Source organism: Pelophylax lessonae (assembly GCF_965119305.1).
Source record: "Pelophylax lessonae genome assembly, chromosome: 1".
Taxonomy (NCBI): Eukaryota; Metazoa; Chordata; class Amphibia; order Anura; family Ranidae; genus Pelophylax; species Pelophylax lessonae.
The window spans coordinates 173,409,599-173,430,873 of NC_138768.1; positions in this window are offsets into that span (position 1 = coordinate 173,409,599).

Below are 21,275 nucleotides of genomic sequence, written 5' to 3' on the forward strand. Positions count from 1 at the left end.
GGATCAGTTAAATTGGGGGATAGTCTGTGTTGGTACGTGTGAGAGAGATCCACCTTTCCAAGTTGTTGGGGTTCATCTCATACTTCTGAAGGTTTGAGGGTGCTGCCTGTTCCATACTCCCCCTACTCCTAGCCTTTTAGGGGTACAAACAATAGTAATTGGGGCCTAGTGTGGTTGTGTACGTGTGATATACATACACTTTTTTGGGATCATATTTTCTATTCCGCTATTTAATCAAAAACCTTTGGGGATCAGTTAAATTGGGGGATAGTCTGTGTTGGTACGTGTGAGAGAGATCCACCTTTCCAAGTTGTTGAGGTTCATCTCATACTTCTGAAGGTTTGAGGGTGCTGCCTGTTCCATACTCCCCCTACTCCTAGCCTTTTAGGGGTACAAACAATAGTAATTGGGGCCTAGTGTGGTTGTGTACGTGTGATATACATACACTTTTTTGGGATCATATTTTCTATTCCGCTATTTAATCAAAAACCTTTGGGGATCAGTTAAATTGGGGGATAGTCTGTGTTGGTACGTGTGAGAGAGATCCACCTTTCCAAGTTGTTGGGGTTCAACTCATACTTCTGAAGGTTTGAGGGTGCTGCCTGTTCCATACTCCCCCTACTCCTAGCCTTTTAGGGGTACAAACAATAGTAATTGGGGCCTAGTGTGGTTGTGTACGTGTGATATACATACACTTTTTTGGGATCATATTTTCTATTCCGCTATTTAATCAAAAACCTTTGGGGATCAGTTAAATTGGGGGATAGTCTGTGTTGGTACGTGTGAGAGAGATCCACCTTTCCAAGTTGTTGGGGTTCATCTCATACTTCTGAAGGTTTGAGGGTGCTGCCTGTTCCATACTCCCCCTACTCCTAGCCTTTTAGGGGTACAAACAATAGTAATTGGGGCCTAGTGTGGTTGTGTACGTGTGATATACATACACTTTTTTGGGATCATATTTTCTATTCCGCTATTTAATCAAAAACCTTTGGGGATCAGTTAAATTGGGGGATAGTCTGTGTTGGTACGTGTGAGAGAGATCCACCTTTCCAAGTTGTTGGGGTTCATCTCATACTTCTGAAGGTTTGAGGGTGCTGCCTGTTCCATACTCCCCCTACTCCTAGCCTTTTAGGGGTACAAACAATAGTAATTGGGGCCTAGTGTGGTTGTGTACGTGTGATATACATACACTTTTTTGGGATCATATTTTCTATTCCGCTATTTAATCAAAAACCTTTGGGGATCAGTTAAATTGGGGGATAGTCTGTGTTGGTACGTGTGAGAGAGATCCACCTTTCCAAGTTGTTGGGGTTCATCTCATACTTCTGAAGGTTTGAGGGTGCTGCCTGTTCCATACTCCCCCTACTCCTAGCCTTTTAGGGGTACAAACAATAGTAATTGGGGCCTAGTGTGGTTGTGTACGTGTGATATACATACACTTTTTTGGGATCATATTTTCTATTCCGCTATTTAATCAAAAACCTTTGGGGATCAGTTAAATTGGGGGATAGTCTGTGTTGGTACGTGTGAGAGAGATCCACCTTTCCAAGTTGTTGAGGTTCATCTCATACTTCTGAAGGTTTGAGGGTGCTGCCTGTTCCATACTCCCCCTACTCCTAGCCTTTTAGGGGTACAAACAATAGTAATTGGGGCCTAGTGTGGTTGTGTACGTGTGATATACATACACTTTTTTGGGATCATATTTTCTATTCCGCTATTTAATCAAAAACCTTTGGGGATCAGTTAAATTGGGGGATAGTCTGTGTTGGTACGTGTGAGAGAGATCCACCTTTCCAAGTTGTTGGGGTTCATCTCATACTTCTGAAGGTTTGAGGGTGCTGCCTGTTCCATACTCCCCCTACTCCTAGCCTTTTAGGGGTACAAACAATAGTAATTGGGGCCTAGTGTGGTTGTGTACGTGTGATATACATACACTTTTTTGGGATCATATTTTCTATTCCGCTATTTAATCAAAAACCTTTGGGGATCAGTTAAATTGGGGGATAGTCTGTGTTGGTACGTGTGAGAGAGATCCACCTTTCCAAGTTGTTGGGGTTCATCTCATACTTCTGAAGGTTTGAGGGTGCTGCCTGTTCCATACTCCCCCTACTCCTAGCCTTTTAGGGGTACAAACAATAGTAATTGGGGCCTAGTGTGGTTGTGTACGTGTGATATACATACACTTTTTTGGGATCATATTTTCTATTCCGCTATTTAATCAAAAACCTTTGGGGATCAGTTAAATTGGGGGATAGTCTGTGTTGGTACGTGTGAGAGAGATCCACCTTTCCAAGTTGTTGGGGTTCATCTCATACTTCTGAAGGTTTGAGGGTGCTGCCTGTTCCATACTCCCCCTACTCCTAGCCTTTTAGGGGTACAAACAATAGTAATTGGGGCCTAGTGTGGTTGTGTACGTGTGATATACATACACTTTTTTGGGATCATATTTTCTATTCCGCTATTTAATCAAAAACCTTTGGGGATCAGTTAAATTGGGGGATAGTCTGTGTTGGTACGTGTGAGAGAGATCCACCTTTCCAAGTTGTTGGGGTTCATCTCATACTTCTGAAGGTTTGAGGGTGCTGCCTGTTCCATACTCCCCCTACTCCTAGCCTTTTAGGGGTACAAACAATAGTAATTGGGGCCTAGTGTGGTTGTGTACGTGTGATATACATACACTTTTTTGGGATCATATTTTCTATTCCGCTATTTAATCAAAAACCTTTGGGGATCAGTTAAATTGGGGGATAGTCTGTGTTGGTACGTGTGAGAGAGATCCACCTTTCCAAGTTGTTGGGGTTCATCTCATACTTCTGAAGGTTTGAGGGTGCTGCCTGTTCCATACTCCCCCTACTCCTAGCCTTTTAGGGGTACAAACAATAGTAATTGGGGCCTAGTGTGGTTGTGTACGTGTGATATACATACACTTTTTTGGGATCATATTTTCTATTCCGCTATTTAATCAAAAACCTTTGGGGATCAGTTAAATTGGGGGATAGTCTGTGTTGGTACGTGTGAGAGAGATCCACCTTTCCAAGTTGTTGGGGTTCATCTCATACTTCTGAAGGTTTGAGGGTGCTGCCTGTTCCATACTCCCCCTACTCCTAGCCTTTTAGGGGTACAAACAATAGTAATTGGGGCCTAGTGTGGTTGTGTACGTGTGATATACATACACTTTTTTGGGATCATATTTTCTATTCCGCTATTTAATCAAAAACCTTTGGGGATCAGTTAAATTGGGGGATAGTCTGTGTTGGTACGTGTGAGAGAGATCCACCTTTCCAAGTTGTTGGGGTTCATCTCATACTTCTGAAGGTTTGAGGGTGCTGCCTGTTCCATACTCCCCCTACTCCTAGCCTTTTAGGGGTACAAACAATAGTAATTGGGGCCTAGTGTGGTTGTGTACGTGTGATATACATACACTTTTTTGGGATCATATTTTCTATTCCGCTATTTAATCAAAAACCTTTGGGGATCAGTTAAATTGGGGGATAGTCTGTGTTGGTACGTGTGAGAGAGATCCACCTTTCCAAGTTGTTGGGGTTCATCTCATACTTCTGAAGGTTTGAGGGTGCTGCCTGTTCCATACTCCCCCTACTCCTAGCCTTTTAGGGGTACAAACAATAGTAATTGGGGCCTAGTGTGGTTGTGTACGTGTGATATACATACACTTTTTTGGGATCATATTTTCTATTCCGCTATTTAATCAAAAACCTTTGGGGATCAGTTAAATTGGGGGATAGTCTGTGTTGGTACGTGTGAGAGAGATCCACCTTTCCAAGTTGTTGGGGTTCATCTCATACTTCTGAAGGTTTGAGGGTGCTGCCTGTTCCATACTCCCCCTACTCCTAGCCTTTTAGGGGTACAAACAATAGTAATTGGGGCCTAGTGTGGTTGTGTACGTGTGATATACATACACTTTTTTGGGATCATATTTTCTATTCCGCTATTTAATCAAAAACCTTTGGGGATCAGTTAAATTGGGGGATAGTCTGTGTTGGTACGTGTGAGAGAGATCCACCTTTCCAAGTTGTTGGGGTTCATCTCATACTTCTGAAGGTTTGAGGGTGCTGCCTGTTCCATACTCCCCCTACTCCTAGCCTTTTAGGGGTACAAACAATAGTAATTGGGGCCTAGTGTGGTTGTGTACGTGTGATATACATACACTTTTTTGGGATCATATTTTCTATTCCGCTATTTAATCAAAAACCTTTGGGGATCAATTGAATTGCGGGATAGTCTGTGTCGGTACGTGTGAGAGAGATCCACCTTTCCAAGTTGTTGGGGTTCATCTCATACTTCTGAAGGTTTGAGGGTGCTGCCTGTTCCATACCCCCCCTACTCCTCATCTAGCCTTTTAGGGGTACAAACAATAGTAATTGGGGCCTAGTGTGGTTGTGTACGTGCGAGATACATACACTTTTTTTGATCATATTTCCTATTCCGCTATTCAATAAAAACCTTTGAGGATCAATTGAATTGCGGGATAGTCTGTGTCGGTACGTGTGAGAGAGATCCACCTTTCCAAGTTGTTGGGGTTCATCTCATACTTCTGAAGGTTTGAGGGTGCTGCCTGTTCCATACCCCCCCTACTCCTCATCTAGCCTTTTAGGGGTACAAACAATAGTAATTGGGGCCTAGTGTGGTTGTGTACGTGCGAGATACATACACTTTTTTTGATCATATTTCCTATTCCGCTATTCAATAAAAACCTTTGAGGATCAATTGAATTGCGGGATAGTCTGTGTCGGTACGTGTGAGAGAGATCCACCTTTCCAAGTTGTTGGGGTTCATCTCATACTTCTGAAGGTTTGAGGGTGCTGCCTGTTCCATACCCCCCCTACTCCTCATCTAGCCTTTTAGGGGTACAAACAATAGTAATTGGGGCCTAGTGTGGTTGTGTACGTGCGAGATACATACACTTTTTTTGATCATATTTCCTATTCCGCTATTCAATAAAAACCTTTGAGGATCAATTGAATTGCGGGATAGTCTGTGTCGGTACGTGTGAGAGAGATCCACCTTTCCAAGTTGTTGGGGTTCATCTCATACTTCTGAAGGTTTGAGGGTGCTGCCTGTTCCATACTCCCCCTACTCCTCATCTAGCCTTTTAGGGGTACAAACAATAGTAATTGGGGCCTAGTGTGGTTGTGTACGTGTGATATACATACACTTTTTTTGGATCATATTTTCTATTCCGCTATTCAATAAAAACCTTTCTAGGGCAAGATCTTAAATTACAGAAATATCTGTCCTCATTTAAAATTTGTGAAAAGAAGCAGTGTTGGCTACCTCGTCCTCCTCCTCAGGGCCAGATTAATGTAGGGGCTATTGGAGCTGCAGCTCCAGGCCCCTACCTTTTATATAGGCCCCGGGTTGGCCATATACACTGTTACCGCTCTTCTGTCACTTGTAAACACAGAAGTCTGGCTTCTATGCTCGCTTCCCCAGGCAGCACCCTCAGAACCTCCCCACACAGCGTGAAGGCCGGACAAGGAGGGACAGTTGGCGATGCATGGATGTGTTTATGGGCTTCAGAGACAGCATCCCATGTTGAATTAGGCATGCATGGCTGCACCCTTCCTCCTCTGGGTGCATGGCAAGGCACGGCCCTAAGGCCCTTCAAAATCCTCAGCACCAAGCCCATGATGCTGTTAATCCGGCCCTGGTCCTCCTCCACCGCCGCTTCCACCTACACCGCCCATAGGTGTGCGCAGCCTATTGCATTAAGGTGTGCACCCCAAAGTTGAAATACACATGCATGTGTTTGCCAGCAGGGAGAGTAATGTATCGGGGCCATGTACCTGTAGGCAAGGAGAAATAGAGCAGAGCAGGTCCCAGGGAGATCTTTCCCATCTCCTCATTGGCAATGCTATGTGCCCTAGGTGATTAGGGTGTGCCCAGGCACACCCAGCACACCCTGTGCGCACGCCTATGTCACCGCCACATCCACCACCACCTCAACCTCCCTCCTACTCCATATGGGCCTCGTCCTTCAGAGATGAAGAAGAACATTGTTTTATTTTTCTGTTTTTTTTTGTTGTTTTAAGTTATTTCCCTATCCACATTTGTTTGCAGAGCACTTGCCATGCTCTTAATTACGTTTTGCTGCCATTTGCAGCACTCTAGCCCTTTCCTTTGGTGTTTTAGAGCCATTTTAGTGCCTTAAAGTTCGGGTCCCCATTGACTTCAATGGGGTTCGGTGTCCGGGAAAAGTTCGGTAAAAGTCCGGGACACGGACCCGGACTTTTTTTTAAAGTTCGGCCGAACCCGTCGAACACGGACATCTAGGTGTCCGCTCAACCCTATTCGTAAACATTGGGCTATTCTTAAAGAAGACAGGATTTTGGGTCCTGTCTTGTCAGAACAGCCCAAATTTGTTTACAGGAAAGCTCCTTCCCTTAGAGATAAGGTAGCCCCAGGAGTAGTTGACCCACCCCAGGTAAAGAATAATGGTATTTTCCCCTTCCTGGCAGGTTTCTATGCGTGCGGGAAGTGCGCCACTTGTAAAAGCTGCAGGAAAAATATTAAAAAGCGTAAGAATTTTGTATCCACAGTCACACAAAAAAGTTACAAAATAAAGAATTTAATAACATGTGCCACACAAGGCGTTGTCTACATGTTAGAGTGTGACTGTGGGTTACAATACATTGGTCGCACTTCAAGAGCTTTACATGTACGTGTTGGAGAACACGTCAATAATATACGTAAGGGACTTATCACTCACAGTGTATCCAGGCACTTTAAAAATTACCACCAAAAAAATCCAAGCACTTTAAAATTTTGGGGGATTGAAAAAGTAAGCTACCACTGGAGGGGTGGTAATTTTATCAGACAACTTAGTCGTTGTGAATCCTTTTGGATTTACGAGGCTAAGGTTTTAACACCCCTGGGTTTGAATGTCGACTTTGATCTTAATTGTTTTATTTCAGATAGATAAGTTTTTATGCTCATTTTTAATTCATTTTTAACGTACATTCCTCTAGCACAATATTTATTTATGTAATCAGGTCACATGTGTCATAGTGTATATTTTTTAATGTGTGTGTATATGATTTTATATAGTTTTTATGTAATACATTGCATTTAACATTGCCTTCCATGAGAGTGAGCAAAGTGCTGCCACCTGGTGTTTGGTTGCCATTATAGCCGTTAGGTCCGTTTGATCATCATATAAATCAGTGATTAATTAAAAGTTTGTGTTTTTTAGTAATAAAAAACGTGAGGCAACATTCTAAATGAATCTTTCCAAAATATATGGATAATAGCCTGTTACATTAAATGATCGTTCTATTCTCGGAGATATGTTGATGTCTCCATGGCAATATATGTAGCTGTAAGCACCGCCAAGTAAACATTACGATCGGGGCCCGCCTATCCGCTTCCTGTCTAGAGAGACTTACGGTCTCCGTGGCGACGGGGAAACGCCAGACATGACGTAGAAGGCGGCGCTCAGGGAGAGTATAAAGAGCCGGACCATTGACCTATCAACATCCCCGCTGAAGAAGTCTACGCCCACATGACGTAACGCGTACGGGGGATTGGTCACACGGTCCTACGGCTGTCAAACAATTCAGGAACCAGGCACCATCCAGCACGCTGCACGCTCTGCAATTGCTATGCTTGTCATTGCGGGATACAATGTAAGTGCCTTACTTTTGAGCAAATAAAGTGTTATTGTTGCAACAGAGAGCACTAGATTTTTCCTTTTTATCCATATGTTTTGGGACGGATTTGGAAGCTGTACCCTCTGCAATATATGATATCTGTGCGGACAAGTGCTGGAGGCTGTGGTCCTGATATATTGGAATAATACTTGCTGAGTATCGTGGAGATTGTTCATGCTTTTAGACCCTGCGGGGTCGAGTTCTGGAGGTGAGGGGCAGATAATGCCTGGTGATGGGAATCTCATGAGCACTGAAGTCACACTTGTTGTCTTTTCACCGGATCACTAGTGGACTGTGTTTTTTACCGTCTATTTTTTCACCTTTATGAACTGTCTCTTTTTATTCATCAAATGGTTTTTTAACAATTTTTGTCTTTTAAGTGATTTTTACCAAAGATTGTTATTTATTGTAACATCAGACTGCGCTACACTATTCTATAATATTACATTGGTGGTATAATATTAGCATAGGCACAAAAGCCTAGTATGGGTGATATTATATAATATGTATGGATGAAAATACCATATGGGATATAATAAAGGATATATTAGGGAGAAGGGCTGGTAGCCTCAATTGCGACTTGAAACCCTCAATGCAGATGTCAAAAAATACAATCCAACCAAGAAGGGAATTTGCCTGGAAAGAAAAATACCAGTATCACATATGTGTATTTGTCTGCATTTATCTGAGAACAAAATCCCCCAAGGGGGAGGGAAAAAAGGGACAACTACGTCCATAGATATATCTGGGAGAGGAGGAGGTACAGCAACCTCTCTCCCCACGAATTCCCATATAAAAGGTCCCCATATAGGTTTGGGTTACATACCTCCTCCAGTAAAAACAATAGCCAGATCCCAAAATTTGGTAGCTGTATAATCCACAATAAAAATGGAAAATTCCCATCTAAACACCGAGATCCAGAAGAGCTGAAATTTCACAGAACTATGGCCCAATGATCTATAAAAAAGACACCAGGTAGGTATAAAAGCAGTAAAAACACATAGAAAGGACGCTGAGGGGGAATCAATCATTCCCCGTCTTGTACCTCACTAAAGACATGTACCATACCTTGCTGCATAGTATGATGGAATGGATGCCATCTCGCTCTTTCCAGTCAAATGACTGGCTATATAAAGGTCTCTGCCATAAGGCTAAACAGCTGCTAAGCCGATGATCACTCATTGGCCGCAGCTGTGTAAACAGCCCCTTAATAACGTCTGCAAAACGGAAGTGATGTCGGCAGAGCGGTGGAAGTAGTCAGAAGGCCATAGAGGAAAAAATCCTTTCCACTGCCATTCTGCATCACACCGCCATCTAGCGTCCGAAAAGTAAACTTCCACCGAACGCCTGCAGGAGAGAATTTCACCAAAAGTCCGTCATACTTTGATAACAATAACAACTGTATAAAAACGAGGGTAGGGGCCCTCTGTAATTACCATAATTTAATGCAATTTCACAGCAATATAAACATCAATGTACAATAAATTGACAGACGATTACATATAATAATGGAAATAACAAATAGTAGCTGGATTATACCAGCAAAGCACAGAAAGAGAAAAAGCATACATATGCATTTTATTCCAAAAGCAGGCTGCGCCAAAATGCTAAAGGAATGGTTTAAAACTCAGAACATCGCTTAAACCTGGACTTTGAGTGGCCTTTAAGTCAAAAATCCATTTAGCCTCCTTACATAGGACTTTTTTGTCCACGTTACCCCCTCTGGAATTCTGATGTACTACCTCCAAAACTGTGAACTTAATCACAGAATCCTCATACTTGTGTTTTAATGCCACATGGCCTCCAATAGGCGTATTAATCTGTTCTGTGTGAATATAGGAGATATGGTCAGAAATACGTTTGTGCAGGAATCTGACTGTCTTCCCCACATAGAATGAACCGCAGCTACATAACATAATGTATACCACATTTTTAGTTTGGCAGGTCACATGTTCATTGATATAGTGGGTACGTCCCGATGGCAATCTAAAAGATTGCCCCTCCAAAATCCAAGGACAGAATTTACAGTTACCACATTTAAACATGCCTTTTCGGAGATGGGCCTCCATGTTGGGTCTAGTATAATGACTGTGTCTTGCTGTCATTTTTTTTATTCTTTTGTAATAAAATGAATATATTTTTTATACATACATGAGTGTTGTATTTGTATTCCTGCAAACCACCAGTTATGCCGGTATAGTCCCGCTTTCTTGGGTCCTCTCTTGGCCCCTACTAGCCCTTGTTTTTTGTCCTAGTTTCTTGGGGATGATGGCATACATTTCACGGTATCCATTTTTTTGACAATGAAATCTGTTGTCTTCGGGGAGACCCTGAATATGATCGGCTCCACAAAATTCGGCCCCTCATAGACCACTTCAATCAGCGGTTTGCAGCCTTGTTTACCCTCGAAACAAGTTATCTGTGTTGACGAGTCCCTGATTAAGTTTACTGGCCACCTTGCTATGAAACAGTACCTCCCCAGCAAGCGTGCCAGAAACGGGGTCAAATTGTACAAGCTCTGTGACAGGGCCACAGGCTATACAGTTAGTTTCCGGGTCTATGAGGGAAAAGATAGCACTGTGGAGCCCCCTGACTGCCCAGACTACTTAGGGAGCAGCGGCAAGATAGTTTGGGACTTGGTGTCACCCTTATCCGGAAAGGGGTACCATTTGTACTTGGACAACTTTTACACAAGCGTGCCACTATTTAGTCACCTTCTTGAATTACAATTTGGCGCATGTTGCACCGTGCGACCTAATCGCTGGGGCTTCCCCCAAAGGCTTGTAAATTCCCGTCTTAGTCGGGGGAGAGAGCCTGCTTGAAAACGGACAAATTGCTTGCAGTGAAGTGGAGGGATACGCGGGATGTTTCTGTTCTGTCCTCCATTCACCCAGACACAACAGTCCAAATTTCTACGGCAACTGGCTGTAACGCTCTGGTTAGATTTAGTGAGGGATTGGATCTTCAGCTGCAGAAAAACACTCAGTAGTATTGCAGAGAATGTGTTAAGTCACCCGACCTAACTCTCTTTACTCATCACAGTGGTTGAAACTGTTCCTGAATGTACAAGACGCTAAAGCTATTAGAAGCACAGCAGAGCAATATTATGCAGCAGTGTAAGTAGCAGGTAGTAATGGTTGAGTACACAGGAACTGGTAATTAGGCACAGCAATGTGGGTGGTAGGTAGCAATGGGTTGAGTATACAGGAGCTAGTAATTAGACACAGCAATGTGAGTGGAAAGTAGCAATGGTTTGGGTATACAGGAGCTAGTAATTAGGCACAGCAATGAGAGTAGCAGGTAGCAATGGTAGTAGTAGTGGAGTTGATAAGGGGGTCCCCTGTGGGGTACTTATCAGTAGTGGCTATCTTCAGTGCAGGCAGCGGCAAGCAGGGTTCCAGGAGAGGAGACTGGCAGCAGCTGATAAGAGATGCTCCGGTCGAATCGGTAGACAGCAGTGTGGGGTCACTGGGTAGGCACAGCAGCGTCCGGTATGGTGGCTACTATGAGTGGTTGCACGAACAATCTGTCCATGCAAACCGCTAGTTGAAATAGGCGCCGTGAGAATGACGTCACGCACGACGTCAACGTCACCACGCCCACATGCGTTCCACCTCTCGGTTAGGTGGAACGCAAACAGGAAGAGGAGAACCGAAGGATTCTTACACTGGCGTTATGGAGAAACCCCTCTGTGTCCACGACTACAACTTTAATATGGTAGGGGTGGACCTTAACAACTAGCTTTTGGCGCCGTATTTAGTTGCCCGTAAAGCCAGACGCTGGTACAAAAAAGTGTCTGTTTGTTTATTCCAATTGTCTATGCTGAACGCCTTTGTCCTATTGAGGGCGTCAGGACGAACCGGATCCTTCCGAGAATTCCAGGAAGAGATCATCAATGCCTACCTGTACCCAGGAGGTGTCCCTGTCCAACTTCCCCTTCCAGATGCAGTGAGCCGGCTGCATGAGAGGCACTTTCCACAAGTCCTCCCACGTACCCCTACCCAAAGACACCCCCAAAGATGTCATGTCTGTAGCAGGCGCGGATTTAGGCGTGACACCCATTATTATTGTCCCAACTGTCCTGACCAACCTGGTCTCTGCATCGGGGACTGTTTCCGTCGCTACCATACACTAGTGGAGTTTTAGTGTAGGGTACAGCACGACACAGTATAGGGCACACAAACACAGGGTCTCGAAATATGTTCGATGGCTATCGACATTTTGAGAGACCCAAGCTGGAAAATTGCAGTTCACAAAAAAAGTGTTAAAAAAATATATATATAAAATAAAAAAACAAAAACAGTTGTCGTGTCAGTTATTTTTATGTTCTTCTACTCTTCCTACATTACTTTTACTGTACTTGGTTTGTTTTTCATTCTTTTGTTAACCTGTTTATCTTGCAGGTACCTGTCAGCTGCCACACTGATTTTATATATTCTGACACAAACAGCGTTTGCGCTCAGCATATATGGATACCTCTGATGGCAGCAGCTGTGGTAGGCTGATTTCACCACTGCAGTTAAAATACCTTTAGGTATACGTGGAATATTGTCATGTATACCCACCATTAAATAAGTGGGTTTGGTTGTTGGGCGGTTGATAGTGTGTAATACTACACAATATTCCTGTGGTGATTTCTGTTAGGTTCTCTTTTTTACGTTCAGCCCACAGGCTGCATGAAAAAAAAGAAAAAACCTACACTATATGCCAAACAAGGACCAGCAATGTACTGGTACGTTGCTGGACTTTGAGTGGTTATACCAGGAGGATGCCTGCAGATTTAGGCATCACCTTGGTATCGTTTTTTACAGCCAGCAGTCGGCTTACATATAAAAGCAATCCTAGTGGATAATTGGCCACCAATTTTGGTGTGGTCAGATGCGTTAAGGTCAGAGAAGAGATCTAGAGTCCAATTTAAAAAAAAAAAGAGTACCTGTCACTACAGATTGCTATCATAGGGGATATTTAAATTCACTGTGATAACAATAAAAATGATTAAAAAAAAATGAAAAGAAAGGTGTCAAAATAACATTAAAAAAATCAAGCCCCCCTGTCCCCCGGTGCTTGCGCACAAAGGCGCACGCAAGCATTGGTCTAGTGTCATATGTAAACCGCAATTTCAGCATGAATGTGAGGTATTTCCGTGAACGCCAGGTTGAGAGCAGTAATTCTTGCAGTAGACCTACTCTGTAAGTCTAAAGTGGTAACCTGTAAAGACTTTTAAAGGCTTTTAAAAATGTACGTAGGTTGTTGCCGCTGCACAGGCGTGCGGAATTTTTAACCACTTGTCGACCGCCGCCCGACTATATACGGCGGCAGTCAGCCCCTCCCAGGCAAAGTGACGTACCGGTATGTCACTAGCCTGGGAGCCAATAGGGGGCGAGCGCACGCCGCCGGAGGTGCGCTCCCGCCCCCGCTAGTTCACTAGGAAGTCCGTGCGTGTGAATGGTGGACCCGATGTCCGCCGGCCACTCGCGATCATCGGGTGGAGAGGGAGAAAGGGAGGCGGCTAATGTAAACAAAGCTGCCTGTCATTCTTCCCTGTGTAAAAGCACAGATCATACGGTCCTGCTATGTAGGACCGTTGATCTGTGCTGTTACACACACAGCCACATCCAATGACAGTTAGAATCATGCCCCTAGGGACACACTTAACCCCTCCCTCTCCAATAAAGTTAACCCCTTCCCTCCCAGTGTAATTTTTACAGTAACAGTGCATATGTATAGCACTGATTACTGTAGTAATGTCACTGGTACCCCCAAAAGTGTCAAAAATGTCAGTCAAGGGTCCGATCTGTCTGCCGCAAAGTCGCAATACCGCAAAAAAAATCGCAGATCGCCGCCATTACTTGTTAAAAAAAGAAAACAATAAAAATTATATAAATCTTTCCCTTTGTTAGTAAAAGCAATAACTTTTGCGCAAACCAATCAAAATACGCTTTTTGAGGTTTTTTTTAAAAAACATATGTAGCAGAAAACAAATTGGCCTAAAATGTTAAAAAATTTTGATTTTTACATTTTTTGGGGGGAAAATTAAAAAAATGTGAAAAATATTGTTATTTTTGCAAAATTGTCGCTCTTTTTTTGTTTATAGCGCATGATCAAAAAGTCACACAGGTGATCAAATACCACCAAAAGAAATTTCTGTTTGTGGGGAGAAAAGGATGTCAAATTCGTTTAGCTACAGCGTAGCACGACCACGTAATTGTCCGTTAAAGTCACGCAGTGCCGAATTGTAAAATAGGCCCTGGTCAGGAAGGGGGTAAAATCTTCCGGGGCTTAAGTGGTTAAAGCATGTCATGTTTGGTATCTATGTACTCAGCATAAAATTATCTTTTAAATTTTACCAAACAATTTGGAATTCAATTCAATTTTTTAAAAAATGTATTTTTTTTGCAGAAATTGCGTTTGGAAAATCTGTGCGCAAATACCGTGTGACAAAAAAATTTGCAACATCCACCATTTTGTTCTATAGGGCCTCTGCTTTAAAGAAATATATAATGTTTGGGGGTTCAATGTAATTTTCTAGTAGAAAAAAAAATTTTTTTTCATGTAAACTAAAAGTCACAGAAAAGGCTTGGTTTTCAAGTGGTTAGAAGAGTGGGGATGTGTGGCTAAGATTGAGCATAAAATGCCGGGACAGTTCAAACACCCCCCAAATGACCCCTTTTTGAAAAGTAGACACCCAAAGATATTTGCTGAGAGGCATATTGAGTCCATAGAGTATTTTATATTTTGCCCTAAGTTTCGGGAAGGTGACAATTATTTTTTTTTGTTTTTTTTTACACAAAATTGTCACTAAATGATATATTGCTCACGCATGCCATGGGTATATGTGAAATGACACCCCAAAATACATTCTGCTGCTTCTCCTGAGTACAGGGATACCACATGTGTGAGACTTTTTGGGAGCCTAGCTGTGTATGGGACCCCAAAAACCACTCCCCACCTTCAGGTTTTCTAATAGCGTAAATTGTGTATTTTACCTCTGCACTACCCGTCACAGTTTCAGAGGTCCTGAAATTTCAAGATAGCACAAAACCCCCCCAAATGACCCCATATTGCAAAGTAGACACTCCAAGCTATTAGCTGAGAGGCATGGTGAGTCCATGGAATAGTTTATATTTTGCCACAAGTTTCGGGAAAATTATTTATTTATTTATTTTTTGTTTTTTCACACAAAGTTGTCAGTAAATGATATATTGCTCACACATGCCATGGGTATATGTAGAATGACACCCCAAAATACATTCTTCTGCTACTCCTGAGTACAGGGATACCCCATGTATGAGACTTTTTGGCCGTCTAGCCGCATACAGGACCCCGAAAACCAATCCCCACCTTCCGGCTTTCTAAGGGCGTAAATTGTTAATCTCACTCCTTACTACCTATCACACTTTTGAAGGCCATGAAATGCCAAGATGGCACAACCCCCCCCCCCCCTCCCCCCAAATGACCCCATCTTGCAAAGTAAATCTATTTGCTAAAAGGCATGGTGAGTATTTTGCAGCTTGCATTTTTTTTCCTCTTTTTTCAATTTCCAAAACTTTGTGACAAAAAGTGAGATCTGCAAAACACTCAACATGCCTCTCTGCAAATAGCTTAGGGTGTATACTTTCTGAAAAGGGGTCATTTGGGGTGGGGGGGGGGGTTGTGCTGTCTTGGCATTTCATGGCCTCCGAAACTGTGATAGGTAGTCAGGAGTGAAATCAACAATTTACGCCCTTGGAAAGCCTGAAAGTGGCGATTGGTTTTCAGGGTCCTGTACTCGGCTAGACTGCAAAAAAGTCTCACATATGGGGTATCCCTGTACTCAGGAGAAGCAGCAGAATATACTGTATTTAATATATTTCCCAGAACTTGTGGCAAAATATAAAATATTCCATGGACTCACCATGCCTCTCAGCAAATAGCTTGGGGTGTCTACTTTCCAAAATTGAGTCATTTGGGGGGGTTTGTGCTATCTTGGAATTTTAGGGCCTCCAAAACTGTGACAGGTAGTGCGGAGGTGAAATACACAAAATAGAAAACCTGAGAGTGTTGATTGGGTTTCGAGGTCTTGTACACAGCTAGGCTCCCAAAAAGTCTCACACATGTGGTATCCCTGTACTCAGGAGAAGCAGCAGAATGTATTTTGGGGTGTCATTCCACATATACTCATGGCATGTGTGAGAAACGTGTGGCAAAATATAAAATATTCCATGGACTCACCATGCCTCTCAGCAAATAGCTTGGGGTGTCTACTTTCCAAAATGGGGTCATTTGGGGGGGTTGTGGTATCTTGACATTCAGGGCCTCCTAAACCGTTATAGGTAGTGAGAAAATGCAATGAAAAATGTACGCCCTTTGACATTCTGATGATGGGGATTGGATTTCGGGGTCCCGTACACAGCTAGGCTCCCAAAAAGTCTTACATATGTGGTATCCCTGTACTCAGGAGAAGCAGCAAAATATATTTTGGGGTGTAATTACACATATACCCATGGCATGTGTGAGCAATATATAATTTCACAGACAACTTTGTGTAAAAAAAAAAAAAAAAAATTTTTGTTAGTCATTTTTCAAACACCCGTGACAAAAAAATGATATATTTAATGAGCTCAACATGCCTTTCAGGACATTCCATAGGATGTCTACTTTTCAAAAAGTGGTAATTTGGGGGGGTTTGTACTGCCCTGCTATTTTAGCACTTCATGAAATGAGATAGGCATATATTAAAGCTGCGTAAATTCCAGTATTTACGGCGTAGATTGTAGATGCTATAACTTTTGCGCAAACCAACAAAAATACGCTCATTGAGATTTTTTTTGTCAAAGACATGTAGCTAAATACATTTTGGCCAAAATATAGGACATAAATTGGGTATATTGGATATTTTTTAAAAGACAAAGTTGAAAATGTCATTTTTTTCTCTAAATTTTTGCTATTTTTTTATTAATATCGCAAAACATAAAACACGCAGAGGTGATCAAATACCACCAAAAGAAAGCTCTGTTTGTGGGAAAAAAAGGACGTAAATTTTGTTTGGGTACAGCATTGCATGACCGCACAATTGTCACGCAGTGGCAAGTTGAAAAAAGGGCCCTGGTCTTTGAGCAGCCAAATCCTCCGGGGCTTAGGTGGTTAAGCCACACCCAATATTTAGTGTAATTTAAACCACAAAATGCATGCTCCCTTCCCTAATTAACATACGACTCTGCCTACACTGCCTTTCTGGAAAAAGTGTTGCTAATTTTTTTTTTTAAATGTTGGAAAGTATGACCTTCGCTCCTGTGGGGCCTTCTCACCATCTCCATTAACATCATCTTCCTTGTCTATATGGGATATGCTCCAAACATGCCTTGACTAGCAATACAACTCACCCTTGTTACCTTTGTTACATCACTATTTTTTCTTACATGAACTACTGGATAAAAAATACAATACCTAGACTCTGGATTGCCTACTCCTACTGCATCATGTTCTTAAGAATTTGGCTATTAGATTATTGATAAATTGATAAATATCCTTGGAACAGCAACTCCATCATTCATGGATTGATGGCAGGATACTCAATTATCACAATTTTTCTGCTCTCTCCCTCAACCGCTCAAATCTGTAAAAGACCTAAACCCTATTGAATCTATATTTCACTCCAAATCTTTGCCTCTTCATTGTGTATCGTTATTTTACAAAGCTATCCTCAGCCTGAAAGGCCTTTATATCTCGATTTCCTAACTCGATGAGAATCAGACTTACAACTTACAATATTGGATCATCAAAAAGATAAGGTCCTCATCACATATCTCCTCAACATCATCAAAATGGCTGAAGTTAGATTCTAGGCTTCTAATCCATTTTTACTCTACACCAGTAAAATTACACTCTATGTTTCATAACCTATCATCTCTGTTGGAGAGAATGTGGTAAGGTAGCTTCTCAAGGTCATACAATATTTGGTGGCTTTGCCGACCTATTTGACCATACTGGAGTGAAGTGCTAAGTTTAATAGCTTTAATACAGGGTTCTAGTGTTGAATCTGATTCCTGGCTAATGTTGTATCATTGTACAAACAAAACAAACAGGCCAAACAAAGCGGTCAATCACTCCACATCTGCTGAATGCGACGAAATCCCTCATACAAGTATTTCGGGGACAAAAATCTATACCGCCAATCGCCTAATAACTTTGAAAAGTGATATCTGCCTTTTGGAGGAATTCACACAAATCTCAAAATCCTCCAGATGTGGTAGGTATCTTAACATTTTTTCAGAATCCTCTACCACCACGTAACTTTAGGACATACTCCTATTACCAAAGCTTCTTCCTTGCAATGAAGCTCTTGTCTGATATCGCCCCCCACCCCAATACTTTTTTCCTTCTTTGCCACCTTCCCTCTATTCTCTACTTCAAAAGCGTATTTGTCTTAAGAGACCATCTAAAATATCACTGATATCTTTTGCACATGTTTCATATTTATATGGTGTAACTGTGGTCAATATTAGGTGTTTGACTAGTGCTCACTCCACCTATGCACTATTTCTGTTACAACTACTATAATTCATTTTGTACTTTTCCTTTCTGTATTTGAATAAGAATCTTAATAAAACAAACAAAATAAATCAATCAGAGGGTTGATTTCCTTGTTATATAGCTGCCTTTGAGTGATATGATTGGGGAACAAAAATAAAACAGGTGGGTCCCAGCAGTGTGTTTTTCTATTGTATATATAATAAGAAAACTGTACAAACAGATGAAAATCAGACTAGCAGATATTATCAAACAACCTGTGATGTGATGTATTTATTACATTTAATAAATGTTTAATAAATGAATGATTGTGGCCTCTAAATAAATAGCAGCATGTATACTTGTTTATGTTCCTAAATATGGTGGCATTAATATAGCAGTAAAATTAATATTGATGTTTTCTGATTTCTTTCAGTAAAATCTCTGTGTAACTGAGTTTTGTGTAAGGCTCATTGCTAGATTCATTGTGAATTATTTCAGCTACAGTGAAACAAATGAAACATGGTTGGAATGTATTACTTATTCTATAAGCACCTTAGGCCACATTTTACAATGAAAATCTCATGCTTCTGTGTGGTTTAGTTCCGTTAAAGAAATGGCTGTCTTGTGTGTATATATGGTATATATATATATATATATATATATATATATATATATGCTTTTAATGATTTCAGTAAATTTAGCTTCAGCATGGCTGAATTGCATGATGTCCAATACTGTATAAAAGTCTTGCTTTTAAAAGTCACTTACAAACTGTTAATCTCGTCATTAAAGTACTGCTGTAGGTCACAGACCATATCATTCAAAACAAGTTTAATCCCATCTAAATCGATAATGTTACTTTAACAGTATGTCTTGTCCATTTGCACAAATACTGTCAAAGTAAAAATCTAACTTTACATGGTCTGACCATATTACTTGGCTAAATCAATAAAGATGTTAAGCACTATAATTTACTGTTACAAGCATGTGATGACGACAAGCAATTTAATAGCTGCATGTTACTATAGAACAGGTATGCCCAGGGGGTTTTAAGCAACTATTAAATTGGCTGTGGACATGCCATACACAATTTGCCTTTGTCAATGCAAAGAGCTGAATGTGCATAGAGTCATTAGATAATATGTAACGGATTCTACAAATGTTTGCAGAAAACAATGAATGTGTCCATTGGATCATACTTGGCCCACCTATCTGCTCCTAGGCTTGCCAACATATTAACTAAATTTCCCTGGTCCCCATCAGTTCTGCAGTGGGGCTCAAGAGGTGGGAGCAGAGAGGGACTTTTTTTTTTATTTTGGCATGCAGATGAAAAAACAATTGCAACAAGTTCTACATTTGTATCGCCTCCACTGCTCCCCCTTATGCCGCAGAGGCACTGCAGGAGGGAGCATACATTCTGTGGCCACAATGTTCTTTGTGCTGCAAAAAGTACTGCCACTGTTGTGTTCAGCAGGCAGAATCGCCTTCTGAACACCAGTGTGGGGTTTTTAAGGGGGTTTTAAGGGGGTTAAAAAAGGTATACAATGCTCTTCAATGCTCTTCAGAGAGAAATGCTAATTAATGTAAAATAGCCTGTAGAGATTTTCTAATCATTACTGAAGTGAATGCTGCAGCTGATTTAAAGGCATAATAAATATACCTTAAAGCAGAGTTTCAGTCTGGGGAAAAAAAATTGAAAGTCAGCAGCTACAATTACAGTAGCCGTCAACTTTTTATACTGAACAAAATTATAAACTTAACATTTGTTTTTGCCCCCTGATTTTCATGAGCTGAACTCAAAGATCTAAGAAAACCAGGATTCATCAGTGAACAGAACACAAAACTCCAAAGTGCCAGGCACCAGCGAATGTGAGCATTTGCCTACTCAATTTGGTTACGACAACAAACAGCAGTCAGGTCGAGACCCCGATGAGGACGACGAGCATGCAGATGAGCTTCCCTGAGACGGTTTCTGACAGTTTGTGCAGAAATTCTTTGGTTATGCAAACCAAATGTTGCAGCAGCCTCTCAGACGATCTTAGAGGTGAAGATGCTGGATATGGAGGTCCTGGGCTGGTGTGGTTACATGTGGTCTGCAGTTGTAAGGCCATTGGGATGTACTGCCAAATTCTCTGAAACTCTTTTGGAGATGGCCTATGCTAGAGAAATGAACATTCAATTCACGGGCAACAGCTCTGGTGGACATTCTTGCAGTCAGCATGCCAATTTCACTATCTCTCAAAAATTGCAACATCTGTGGCATTATGCTGTATGATAAAACTGCACATTCTAGAGTAGCCTTTTATTGTGGCCAGCCTAAGGCACACCTGTGCAATAATCATGCTGTCATCTTGATATGCCATACCTGTGAGGTGGATGGCTTATCTCGGCAAAGGAGAAGTGCTCAACACAGATTTAGACAGATTTGTAAATATTTGAGAGAAATTGGCCTTTTGTGTACATAGAAAATGTCTTAGATCTTTGAGCTCAGCTCATTAAAAAAAAATGGGGGCAAAAACAAGCAAAAATTTTGTTCAGTGTATATAAGGACCATTACCAGTCCTGGGATCCTGCGATGTCAGCACCCCAAGTCGATTCGTGCATCAGCTTCGGGTGCAGGTGCCAGCATTGCAAGTAAGGGAAACCGGCAGTGAAACCTTCAGGTAGCACTGCACTTTCTGAATGGTCCCGCCCACATGGGGGGGAGGAGGGGCCGGCCATGACGTAGATCAAAGTTAGGTGATCTCACCAGGAAGTGGGAGTGGGTACTTGTCAAAACCAACAAGCGGTGCTTCCCCTTTTGGGTGGAATTCTTGTTTAAGGCTTAAAGTGGTTGTAAACCTTAGACATGAAAACGGAACAAATCATATTCCTGTATAGTGTGTACTAACCTGAATCCAAACCATGGATGTGGTTTCTGTCTAATCTCTGATCCCTCTGTTATCTGTTTGAGTCACTAAAAGAAATCTAAGCTGACACCTCAGCCTTCTGGGAGACAAGTAGGTTTTAAAAAACCTACTACACTATGAAATCATTCTGTTTACTTATATATAACCGTGGAGCACATCCAGTCTGATTAAGAGGAGGATTCCAGGGAAACCATAGGACTCCCCCAGG